Source organism: Haliotis rufescens, unplaced genomic scaffold, assembly GCF_023055435.1.
Source record: "Haliotis rufescens isolate VD_foot unplaced genomic scaffold, xgHalRufe1.0.p SCAF_91, whole genome shotgun sequence".
Taxonomy (NCBI): domain Eukaryota; kingdom Metazoa; phylum Mollusca; class Gastropoda; order Lepetellida; family Haliotidae; genus Haliotis; species Haliotis rufescens.
The window spans coordinates 53006-65974 of NW_025964385.1; the positions used below are offsets into that span (position 1 = coordinate 53006).

Consider the following 12969-nt stretch of genomic DNA (forward strand, 5'->3'; position numbering starts at 1 on the left):
GTGATGATCATTAGCTAATAATATATCCTGCAACTATTAGCGAGTGGACAGTGGTGTAAGGAGTCGAACCTAGTCGATAAGAGTTGCGCCCCTTGGCCGTGACAGGATCCGCTGGCCGCTGGGTCACATTCACGCTGATTATGATTGTCAGTATATGAGTTCCATGCTCTTGGACCGCCTCCGTGGTCTAGTAGTAGAGCGTCCGCCCGGAGAGCGGAAGGTCCGGAGTTCGATCCCCGGCCGCGTCACACCAAAAGACGTTAAAAGATGGTACTTGTTGTTACCCTGTCTGGCGCTCGGCATTAAGGGGGTAAAACAAGGACTGGTCGGCTCGGAGTCAGTATACTGTGTCTGATTGGGGTGTTCATGTTAAACTGCGGCATGGTATTTCAGTGAGCTAGCACTATAAATCGGCATCAGTCCGGACTAGTACAAGCAGCCACACAAACACACACCCGTACAGGCACGTCGCTATATAAGTGCAATAATCTTGGACGCGACGTTAAATCCCATTTCACCTCACCTCACCTCCATGCTCGCGCTTATGTCTACGGCATACATACAACTATCTAAAATAGAACTGTTTTAAACTTAACTCACTCACTGCTATAATGGAGTTAAACCTAAAAACCAAACCGCTAAGTTTGATATTATCGGAATATAAGTTTTGATGCTTGTCGGGCAGGCGTGTTCAGGGGACCGTCTCCAAAGTTTTCAGGAGCATATTCTCTTTGAGTACGAGAAAGCGCGATGGTCCTCAAACCGCGACAGAGATGAGAGATATCGGAAGTGGTCCTTTAATTTTAAGATAACGACAGTAGCACCGTTGACTTCGAGGTAACAACAGTAGCCGCTATATATTCGAGATAACAGCAGTAGCACCGTTGACTTCAAGATAACGACAGTAGCCCCGTTGACTTCGAAATAACGACAGTAGCCCTGTTGAAATCGAAATAATGACAGTAGCCCTGTTCACTTCGTGGTAACGACAGTAGACCCGTTGACTTCGAAATAACGACAGTAGCCCTGTTCACGTCAAGATAACGACATTAGCCCCGTTGACTTAGAGATAACGACAGTAGCCCCCTTGACTTCGAGATAACGACAGTAGCCCCGTTGACTTCGAAATAACGACAGTAGCCTCGTTGACTTCGAGATAACGACAGTAGCCCCGTTGACTTCGGGATAACGACAGTAGCCCTGTTGACTTCGGGATAACGACAGTAGCCCTGTTGACTTCACGATAACGACAGTAGCCCCGTTGACGCCGAGATAACGACAGTAGCCCCGTTGACTTCAAAATAACGACAGTAGCCCCGTTGACTTCACGATAACGACAGTAGCCCTGTTGACTTCAAGATAACAGTAGTTGCCCTCACCCTTCGAGATGAGTGTAGCCCAGGGTTCCTTAATTTCGAGATATCTAAATTCACACCCACAGACAAAACTAAAGGGTGAGATTTCTGCAGACAAGGCGTAAGATATTATAAACATATACAGCTACTCCCCAATGCTATAATAACGTATTACGTACATGTATGTCAAGACCCGTGAAAGTTCGGGGTAGAATAGGTCTTCAGCAACCCACGCTTGCCATAAAAGGCGACTATGCTTGTCGTAAGAGGCGACTAACGGGATCGGGTGGTCAGGCTCGCTGACTTGGTTGATGCATGTCATCGATCCCAATTGCGCGGGTCGATGCTCATGCTATTAATCACTGGATTGTCTTGTCCAGACTCGATTTTTTACAGATGGCCGTCATGTAGCTGGAATATTACCGAGTGCGGCGTTAAACCACAAACAAACAAACAAACAAACAAACATGTATGTCAAACATACACGCTGCACATTGTGATAAAACAGGGTTCATTCTTACCTAACATAGCTATATCTAGCTAAACCATACAAGCCTATTCAGAAATCGGCTGTGTGTAAATTTGAAGAATTCAAACCGTTTTCCTATAAAGACGACCCCTGTACTACACAAGCAAATATCTCTGACCGACATCCTTGAAAATGTTAAAGGTATCTCAAAGCACATTTAGTGACCTTTTATTGAAATAAGAAACCACATCCTCGTCGCTGAGATTGTCAACCCCCTTAACCTGCTATCTCTATCTCATTGTGGTTAATGCACCTTTACTATATCATGTTATTGAAATCAGATAAATATTTAGTCTTGACATGAATTACAAGCCACAAAATGACCACAGAGGGGAATAGGGCGTGTTAACGTCGAGCATATAAGTCAATTCGCCCATCGCACCAATTTGCTAACACTGATTAAAATCAATAGTCAAATGAAAATCGACCCTCGATGCAATTTAAACTAACCTTTGATATTTGCCTCACCGATGTACACGATATAAGCGCTATAAGCCGCGGCAATGATGTGTTAGCGTTCACATCAAGAGTCGCTCCGAACCACGTACAGTCAGCATGTCAATAGATTTTAAGGAATTCAAGCCCGCAAGGTAACCCATTTTGTGCCCTGAGATATACCACAGCAGCAGCACAACGAAGTTACTGCGGAACTATTTAACACATTTTAGAATGAATACATACAGGCAGATATCTACATGAATGCCTATATATAAATTATATATCTGCCTAACCTTAATTACTTTGACTAATGCTGGTAATGCTTGTTCCGCGTGACCTATATAGAAAGTGTCGACGAAGGAGAAATATTTAGCTTAAATGCCAAACCATCACACGATTATAACATCACTAATAAACACGTGTGAATGTTCAAAAAACTGGTAACGTAGATAGCTGAATTATTTCGAGACAACGACCAACGACTTCTACAACTGATGCGGCACTTACGAGAACACAAACTAACGTTAATGGCATAATTCTTTTTAAATATCAAATCATTTACGACTAAGTAAAATATCCCCACTCAGCTTGAAACACAACAAGCACTGATCTCGCCCGACACTGGCCTAGTTGTAACTTGTTCTGCGCGCAGCGATATAAATGTTCACGGCGAATACACAAACACTATAGTTAGAACTGAGCGACAAGAGAGACTCACCATGGTTCTGCAGCAGTTCCTTTATGAGCCACTCGCACAGAGAACAGGCCCGCGACACAACTGTAAGAGATCGCAAACCCACCCACGCGCATCGTGGACGAGTCAGATGGATGTTTTATCAATGGAAGTGACTCCATGAATGGACGGAGTGCGCTGGGACTGTGGTTGCCTTATACTAGGTGGGTGGAGGTGGGAGATCATGAGGTGGTAGGTGGAGATGGGTGGCGATGAGGTGGAGGTGGTTGGAGATCGGTGGAGATGAGGTGGAGGTGGGAGATGATGAGGTGGTGGGTGGAGATGGGTGATGAGGTGGAGGTGGGTGGAGGTGGGTGGAGATGGATGGCAATGAGGTGGAGGTGGTTGGAGATGGGTGATGAGGTGGAGGTGGGTGGAGGTGGGTGGAGATGGATGGCGATGAGGTGGAGGTGGGTGGAGATGGGTGGAGATGAGGTGGAGGTTGGTGGAGATGGGTGGCGATGAGGTGGAGGTGGATGGAGGTGGATGCAGGTGGGTGGAGATGAGGTGGAGGTGGATGGAGGTGGATGGAGGTGGGTGGAGATGGGTGGTGATGAGGTGGAGGTGGATGGAGGTGGGTGGAGATGGGTGGTGATGAGGTGGAGGTGGATGGAGGTGGGTGGAGATGGGTGGAGATGAGGTGGAGGTGGGTGGAGATGGGTGGAGATGAGGTGGAGGTGGGTGGAGATGGGTGGAGATGAGGTGGATGTGGGAGATGATGAGGTGGTAGGTGGAGATGGGTGATGAGGTGGAGGTGGGTGGAGGTGGGTGGAGATGAGGTGGAGATAAGGTGGAGGTGGATGGAGGTGGAAAATACGTGGATGTAGGTAGAGATCCTTGGAGATGAGGTGGAGATAGGTGGAGGTGGTTGGAGATGAGTAGAGATGGGTGGGTGGGGTTGAGGTGGGAGATGATGAGGTGGTGGGTGGAGATGGGTGATGAGGTGGAGGTGGGTGGAGATGGGTGGAGATGAGGTGGAGGTGGGTGGAGATGGGTGGAGATGAGGTGGATGTGGGAGATGATGAGGTGGTGGGTGGAGATGGGTGATGAGGTGGAGGTGGGTGGAGATGGGTTGAGGTGGGTGATGAGGTGGAGGTGGGTGGAGATGGGTTGAGGTGGGTGATGAGGTGGAGGTGGTTGGAGATGGGTGATGGGGTGGAGGTGGGTGGAAATGGGTGGAGATGGGTGATTAGGTGGAGGTAGGTGGAGATGGGTGATGGGGTGGAGGTGGGTGGAGATGGGTGGAGATAAGGTGGAGGTGGGTGGAGATGGGTGATGAGGTGGAGGTGGGTGGAGATGGTTGGAGATGGGTGATGAGGTGGAGGTGGTTGGAGATGGGTGGAGATGGGTGGAGATGGGTGATGAGGTGGATGTGGGAGATGATGAGGTGGAGGTGGGTGGAGATGGGTGGAGATGAGGTGGATGTTGGAGATGATGAGGTGGTGGGTGGAGATGGGTGATGAGGTGGAGGTGGGTGGAGATGGGTTGAGGTGGGTGATGAGATGGAGGTGGTTGGAGATGGGTGATGGGGTGGAGGTGGTTGGAGATGGGTGATGGGGTGGAGGTGGGTGGAGATGGTCGGAGATGGGTGATGAGGTGGATGTGGGAGATGATGAGGTGGAGGTGGGTGGAGATGGGTTGAGGTGGGTGATGAGGTGGAGGTGGTTGGAGATGGGTGATGGGGTGGAGGTGGGTGGAAATGGGTGGAGACGGGTGATGAGGTGGAGGTGGTTGGAGGTGGGTGGAGATGGGTGGAGATGGGTGATGAGGTGGAGGTGGGTGGAAATGGGTGGAGATGGGTGATGAGGTGGAGGTGGTTGGAGATGGGTGATGGGGTGGAGGTGGGTGGAAATGGGTGGAGATGGGTGATGGGGTGGAGGTGGGTGGAAATGGGTGGAGATGGGTGATGAGGTGGATGTGGGAGATGATGAGGTGGAGGTGGGTGGAGGTAGGTGGAGATGGGTGATGAGGTGGAGGTGGGTGGAGATGGGTGGAGATGAGGTGGATGTTGGAGATGATGAGGTGGTGGGTGGAGATGGGTGATGAGGTGGAGGTGGGTGGAGATGGGTTGAGGTGGGTGATGAGGTGGAGGTGGTTGGAGATGGGTGATGGGGTGGAGGTGGGTGGAAATGGGTGGAGATGGGTGATGGGGTGGAGGTGGGTGGAAATGGGTGGATATGGGTGATGAGGTGGATGTGGGAGATGATGAGGTGGAGGTGGGTGGAGGTAGGTGGAGATGGGTGATGGGGTGGAGGTGGGTGGAGATGGGTGGAGATAAGGTGGAGGTGGGTGGAGATGGTTGGAGATGGGTGATAAGGTGGAGGTGGTTGGAGATGGGTGGAGATGGGTGGAGATGGGTGATGAGGTGGAGGTGGATGGAGATGGGTGGAGATGGGTGATGAGGTGGAGGTGGGTAGAGATGGGTGGAGATGAGGTGGAGGTGGGAGATGATGAGGTGGAGACGGATGGAGGTACGTGGTGATGAGGTGGAGGTGGGAAGAGATGGGTGGAGATATGGTTGAGGTGAGTTGAGGTTGAGATGAGGGTGAGATGGGTGGGAACGGGTGGAGGTGGGTGGAGATGAGGTGGAGATAAGGTGGAGGTGGGTGGAGGTGGAAAATACGTGGATGTGGGTAGAGATCGTTGGAGATGAGGTGGAGGTAGGTGGAGGTGGTTGGAGGTGTGTAGAGATGGGTGGAGATGGGGTGGAGGTGGGTGGAGGTGGGTGGAGATGAGGTGGAGGTGGGTGAAGGTGAGTAGAGATGGGTGAAGATGGGTGGAGACGATTTGGAGATGAGGTGGAGATGGGTAGAGGTAGGTCATGAGGTAGAGGTTGGTAGAAATGGGTGGAGATGAGGTGGAGGTGGGTGAAAGTGGAAAAGAGGTGGAGTGGGTAGAGATGGGTGGATGTGCTGAAGGTGGAGGAGGAGGTGGAAGAAGGTGGAGATGGATTGAGATAAGGTGGTGGAGGTTGGTGGGGATGAGGTGGAGGCGGGTAGAGATGAGGTGGAGATGAAGTGGATGTGATGGAGGTGGGTGGGGATGAGGCGGATGTGGTGGTGGTGGTGGAGATGAGATTGATGTGGTGGATATGACGTGGAGGTGGCCGGAGGTTGGTGGTGATGAGGTGGAGGTGGTAGGAGCTGAGGTAGAGGTGGTGAAGGTAGGTGGAGATGGGTGAAGATGGGCGGAGATGAGGTGGAGGTGGATGGAGGTGGGATGAGATGAGGTAGAGGTGGAGATTGGTGGCTATGAGTTTGAGATGAGTAGAGAGGTGGGGGTGGATGGAGATGAGGTGAAGGTGGGTGGAGATGGTGGATGTGATGGAGGTGGTGGAGGTGGGTGGAGATGAGGTGAAGGTGGATTGAGATGGTGGAGGTGGGTGGAGATGGTGGAGGAGGTGGAGATGGGTGAAGGTGAATGGAGATGGTGGAGTTGGTAGAGGTAGATAGAGGTGGGTGGTGATGGGTGGTGATGTTTTAGTTGGTGGAGGTGGGTGGAGATGGGTGGAGATGAGGTGGAGGTGATGGAGGTGGATGGAGATGGTGGAGGTGGTGGAGGTGGTGGAGGTGGGTGGAGATGGTGGAGGTGGTGGATGTGATGGAGGTAGGTAGAGGTTGGAGGTGATGGGTGGTAATGTTTTAGTTGGTGGAGGTGGTGGAGGTGGGTGGTGGAGATGAGGTGAAGGTGGATGGAGATGGTGGATGTAATGGAGGTAGGTGGAGCTGGGTGGTGGTTGGTGGAGGTGGTGGAGATGGTTGAGGTGGTGGAGATGGTGGAGATGGTGGAGGTGGTGGAGATGGTGGAGGTGGTGGAGATGGTGGAGATGGTGGAGGTGGTGGAGATGGTGGAGGTGGTGGAGATAGTGGAGGTGGTGGAGGTGGATGGAGATGGTGGAGATGGTGGAGATATTGGAGGTGGTGGAGATGGTGGAGGTGGTGGAGGTGGTGGAGGTGGTGGAGATGGTGGAGGTGGTGGAGGTGGAGGTTGGTGGAGGTGGTGGAGATGGTGGAGGTGGTGGAGATGGTGGAGGTGGTGGAGGTGGAGGTTGGTGGAGGTGGTGGAGATGGTGGAGGTGGTGGAGGTGGTGGAGGTGGTGGAGATGGTGGAGGTGGTGGAGGTGGAGGTTGGTGGAGGTGGTGGAGGTGGTGGAGGTGGTGGAGGTTGGTGGAGGTGGTGGAGATGGTGGAGGTGGTGGAGATGTTGGAGATGGTGGAGATGGTGGGGGTGGATGGAGATGGTGGAGGTAGTGGAAATGGTGGAGGTGGTGGAGATGGTTGAGATGGAGGTGGTGGAGATGGTGGAGATGGTGGAGATGGTGGAGGTGGTGGAGATGGTGGAGGTGGTGGAGGTGGATGGAGATGGTGGAGGTGGTGGAGATGGTGGAGGTGGTGGAGATGGTGGAGATGGTGGTGATGGTGGAGGTGGATGGAGGTGGTGGAGGTGGTGGAGATGGTGGAGGTGGTGGAGATGGTGGAGATGGTGGAGATGGTGGAGGTGGTGGAGATGGTGGAGATGGTGGAGGTGGTGGAGGTGGATGGAGGTGGTGGAGGTGATGGAGATGGTGGAGGTGGTGGAGATGGTGGAGGTGGTGGAGGTGGTGGAGGTGGTGGAGATGGTGGAGGTGGTGGAGATGGTGCAGGTGGTGGAGGTTGTGGAGGTTGTGGAGATTGTGGAGGTGGTGGAGATGGTGGAGGTGGTGGAGATGGTGGAGGTGGCGGAGGTGGTGGAGATGGTGGAGATGGTGGAGGTGGTGGAGGTGGTGGAGGTGGTGGAGGTGGTGGTGGTGGTGGAGGTGGTGGAGGTGGTGGAGATGGTGGAGGTGGTGGAGGTGGAGGTTGGTGGAGATGGTGGAGGTGGTGGAGATGGTGGAGATGGTGGATATGGTGGAGATGGTGGAGATGGTGGAGATGGTGGAGGTGGTGGAGGTGGAGGTTGGTGGAGATGGTGGAGATGGTGGAGATGGTGGAGGTTGTGGAGATGGTGGAGGTGGTGGAGGTGGACGAGATGGTGGAGGTGGTGGAGGTGGTGGAGGTGGTGGAGGTGGTGGAGGTTGGTGGATGTGGTGGAGATGGTGGAGGTGGTGGAGATGGTGGAGGTGGTGGAGGTGGAGGTTGGTGGAGGTGGTGGAGATGGTGGAGGTGGTGGAGGTGGTGGAGATGGTGGAGGTGGTGGAGGTGGAGGTTGGTGGAGGTGGTGGAGGTGGTGGAGGTGGTGGAGGTTGGTGGAGGTGGTGGAGATGGTGGAGGTGGTGGAGATGGTGGAGATGGTGGAGATGGTGGGGGTGGATGGAGATGGTGGAGGTAGTGGAAATGGTGGAGGTGGTGGAGATGGTTGAGATGGAGGTGGTGGAGGTGGTGGAGATGGTGGAGATGGTGGAGATGGTGGAGGTGGTGGAGATGGTGGAGGTGGTGGAGATGGTGGAGGTGGTGGAGATGGTGGAGGTGGTGGAGGTGGTGGAGATGGTGGAGGTGGTGGAGGTGGAGGTTGGTGGAGGTGGTGGAGGTGGTGGAGGTGGTGGAGGTTGGTGGAGGTGGTGGAGATGGTGGAGGTGGTGGAGATGGTGGAGATGGTGGAGATGGTGGGGGTGGATGGAGATGGTGGAGGTAGTGGAAATGGTGGAGGTGGTGGAGATGGTTGAGATGGAGGTGGTGGAGATGGTGGAGATGGTGGAGATGGTGGAGGTGGTGGAGATGGTGGAGGTGGTGGAGGTGGATGGAGATGGTGGAGGTGGTGGAGATGGTGGAGGTGGTGGAGATGGTGGAGATGGTGGTGATGGTGGAGGTGGATGGAGGTGGTGGAGGTGGTGGAGATGGTGGAGGTGGTGGAGATGGTGGAGATGGTGGAGATGGTGGAGATGGTGGAGGTGGTGGAGGTGGATGGAGGTGGTGGAGGTGTCGGAGATGGTGGAGGTGGTGGAGATGGTGGAGGTGGTGGAGGTGGTGGAGGTGGTGGAGATGGTGGAGGTGGTGGAGATGGTGGAGATGGTGGAGGTGGTGGAGATGGTGGAAATGGTGGAGGTGGTGGAGATGGTTGAGATGGAGGTGGTGGAGATGGTGGAGATGGTGGAGATGGTGGAGGTGGTGGAGATGGTGGAGGTGGTGGAGGTGGATGGAGATGGTGGAGGTGGTGGAGATGGTGGAGGTGGTGGAGATGGTGGAGATGGTGGTGATGGTGGAGGTGGATGGAGGTGGTGGAGGTGGTGGAGATGGTGGAGGTGGTGGAGATGGTGGAGATGGTGGAGATGGTGGAGATGGTGGAGATGGTGGAGGTTGTGGAGATGGTGGAGGTGGTGGAGGTGGTGGAGATGGTGGAGGTGGTGGAGGTGGTTGAGGTGGTGGAGGTGGTGGAGATGATGGAGGTGGTGGAGGTGGTGGAGGTGGTGGAGGTGGAGGTTGGTGGAGATGGTGGAGATGGTGGAGGTGGTGGAGATGGTGGAGGTGGTGGAGATGGTGGAGATGGTGGAGATGGTGGAGGTGGAGGTTGGTGGAGGTGGTGGAGGTGGTGGAGGTGGTGGAGGTGGTGGTGGTGGTGGAGGTGGTGGAGGTGGTGGAGATGGTGGAGGTGGTGGAGGTGGAGGTTGGTGGAGATGGTGGAGATGGTGGAGGTGGTGGAGATGGTGGAGATGGTGGAGATGGTGGATATGGTGGAGATGGTGGAGATGGTGGAGATGGTGGAGGTGGTGGAGGTGGAGGTTGGTGGAGATGGTGGAGATGGTGGAGATGGTGGAGGTTGTGGAGATGGTGGAGGTGGTGGAGGTGGTGGAGATGGTGGAGGTGGTGGAGGTGGTTGAGGTGGTGGAGGTGGTGGAGATGATGGAGGTGGTGGAGGTGGTGGAGGTGGAGGTTGGTGGAGATGGTGGAGATGGTGGAGGTTGGTGGAGATGGTGGAGGTGGTGGAGATGGTGGAGATGGTGGAGATGGTGGAGGTGGTGGAGGTGGTGGAGGTGGTGGAGATGGTGGAGGTGGTGGAGGTGGTGGATGTGATGGAGGTGGTGGAGGTGGTGGTGGTGGTGGAGATGGTGGAGGTGGTGGAGATGGTTGAGATGGTGGAGGTGGAGGTTGGTGGAGATGGTGGAGATGGTGGAGGTGGTGGAGATGGTGGAGGTGGTGGAGATGGTGGAGATGGTGGAGATGGTGGAGGTGGTGGAGGTGGTGGAGATGGTGGAGGTGGTGGAGGTGGTGGAGGTGGTGGTGGATGGAGATGGTGGAGGTGGTGGTGGTGGTGGAGGTGGTGGAGATGGTGGAGGTGGTGGAGATGGTGGAGGTGGTGGAGATGGGGGAGGTGGTGGAGATGGAGGAGGTGGTGGTGGTGGATGGAGATGGTTGAGATGAGGTGAAGGTGGATGGAGATGGTGGAGGTGGTGGAAATGGTCGAGGTGGTGGAGATGGTGGAGATGGTGGAGGTGGTGGATGTGATGGAGGTAGGTGGAAGTGAGTGGTGATTGGTGGAGGTCGGTGGAGACGAGGTGAAGGTGAATGGAGATGGTGGAGGTGGGTGGTGATGGTGGAGATTGGTGAGAAGAGGTTTCGGTCGGTGGTTATGGGTGGTGGTTGATGGAGATGAGTTGGAGGTGGCGGGAGAAGCTAGGATGTGAGAGTTATTAGGATGCGGGAGTTCCTGGGATGTGGGAGTTGCTAGGATGTGGGTATTGCTACAATGTGAGTGTTGCTGGGTTGAGGGAGTTGCTAGGATGTAGGTGTTAATGGGACGTGGGAGTTGCTAGGATGTGGGTGTTGCTAGGATGTGGGAGTTGCTAGGATGTCGGGACTGCTACGAATTGAGTGTTGCTGGAATGAGGGAGTTGCTAGGATGTAGGTGTTAATAGGATGTGGGAGTTTATAGGTTGTGGGTGTTGCAAGGATGTAGGTGTTGCTGGTATGTCGGTATTACTACGACGTGAGTGTTGCTGGGATTAGGGAGTTGCTAGGATGTAGGTGTTAATAGCATGTGGGAGTTGCTAGGATGTCGGTATTGCTACGAATTGAGTGTTTCTTGAATGAGGGAGTTGCTAGGGTGTAGGTGTTAATAGGATGAAAGAGTTGCTAGGATGTGGGTATTGCTACGAATTGAGTGTTGGTTGAATGAGGGAGTTGCTAGGATGTAGGTGTTAATAGCATGTGGGAGTTGATAGGATGTGGGTGTTAATAGGATGTGGGAGTTGCTAGGATGTCGGTATTGGTACGAATTGAGTGTTGCTGGAATGAGGGAGTTGCTAGGATGTAGGTGTTAATAGGATGTGGGAGTTGCTAGGATGTCGGTATTGCTACGAATTGAGTGTTGCTGGGATGAGTGAGTTGCTAGGATGTAGGTGTTGCTCGGATGTGGGAGTTGATAGGATGTGGGTGTTGCTAGGATGTGGGAGTTGCTAGGATGTCGGTATTGGTACGAGTTCCTAGGATATGGGTGTTGCTACGATGTGAGTGTTGCTGGGATGTGGGAGTTGCTAGTATATTGGTGTTGCTAGGATATTGGAGTTGCTAGGTTGTGGGAGTTACTAGGATGTGAGTGTTGCTTGGATGAGGGAGTTGCTACGATTTAGGTGTTAATAGGATGTTGGAATTGCTAGAATATGGGTGTTACTAGGATGTGGGGGTTGCTAGGATGTGGGAGTTGCTAGGAAGCAGGTGTTGATAGGATGTTGGAGTTGTTAGTATAGCTGGGATCAGCTTTTAGAATTTGACGAACTCATTTGGAATGCTCTTAAGATGCGCGTGGGAAGCAGACATTCCATGCAGGCTGTGTCCTCTTTGAAACAGTGTTGAGAGGTGAGTGTGTCTCAGAGATGATGGTTGACCATCATGACGGAAACAGGACATACATAAATCCGACTTCACCTCTCACATCAAAGAACCCAATACACCCACAAAGCCACATCCCACCCACCCACCCACATACATTTACGACCACATGTAGGGGCGGTCGGGTAGCCTAGTGGTTAAAGCGTTCGCTCGTCACTCAGAAGACCCGGGTTCGATTCCCGACATGGGTACAATGTGTGAAGGCCATTTCTGGTGTCCCCCGCCGTGATATTGCTGGAATATTGCTAAAAGCGGCGTAAAACCATATTCACTCACTCACACCCACATGTTGGCTCTGAGTCGCTGCAGTGTGTCTGAGTGGGGTACCCATGCGGCATGGTATCTAGCACCATCTAGCACCATCTAGCACTAGAAACCTGCTATAGGTCCTGACTGGAACAAGCAGCCACATCCACACGTGCATTCTCGCCTATATATAAGTTTGATGAACTTTCTTGTACCTTCGTTCGATTACCTAAGAAAAGCCTACCAGTTGAACACAAATCTGGCATATTTCACTCTTATATTCAATATATCCATCCCTCAATAAAAATGCACAAACATGATTATCATTCCAGTGTATTATAATCTATTTAGACTAGCTATTACTTTCTACACACTACATACCTCCCCTAGATACTACACTGTACCAGGTATGGTGCTGACAAACCTAGAAACATAATCGGGGAGAACCGGGATTCGAACCCACAATGATAGGTTTCTGGCGTGCCCAAGGGACGCAACTCTGCACAGCGAATCGCGGCGCCTTAGACGGCTGGGCCACCCGTGTCCCCCATGGCTTTTGAGGTGGAAACGAACATTCTATTTCTATCAAGATTTCAGAGAACATCATATAACTCCTGCTCAGAAGTCGTTTATCAAGGTTACTACATTCAAAGGGGCGGTCGGGTAGCCTAGTGGTTAAAACGTTCACACGTCACGCCGAAGACCCGGGTTCGATTCCCGACATGGGTACAATGTGTGAAGCCCACTGTACCAGTGCCAACCCGTGACACTTTGTGTATGAACTGACATTTTTGTGAAATAAAACGTGTATTTGTTCCATTACGTAACGTAATAGAAACATATTTAAGAAAAACACAAAGACTTAGT

The 12969-nt window shown here is 53.0% G+C and overlaps 1 protein-coding gene across 3 annotated transcripts in view; it reads right to left on the reverse strand.

Moving 5' to 3' along the window:
• Window positions 1-12969, reverse strand: part of LOC124151969 (inhibin beta A chain-like) — a 60346-nt gene that overhangs the window by 33311 nt on the left and 14066 nt on the right. The window contains exon 1 of one of the 3 annotated variants that reach the window (XM_048391583.1): window positions 3041-3254. The exons of the other annotated variants lie outside the window; for them this stretch is intronic. The gene's annotated coding sequence lies outside the window, so the exon portion shown is untranslated. Of the gene's footprint in view, window positions 1-3040; window positions 3255-12969 lie in introns of those variants that run through there. 3 annotated transcript variants of the gene reach the window in all.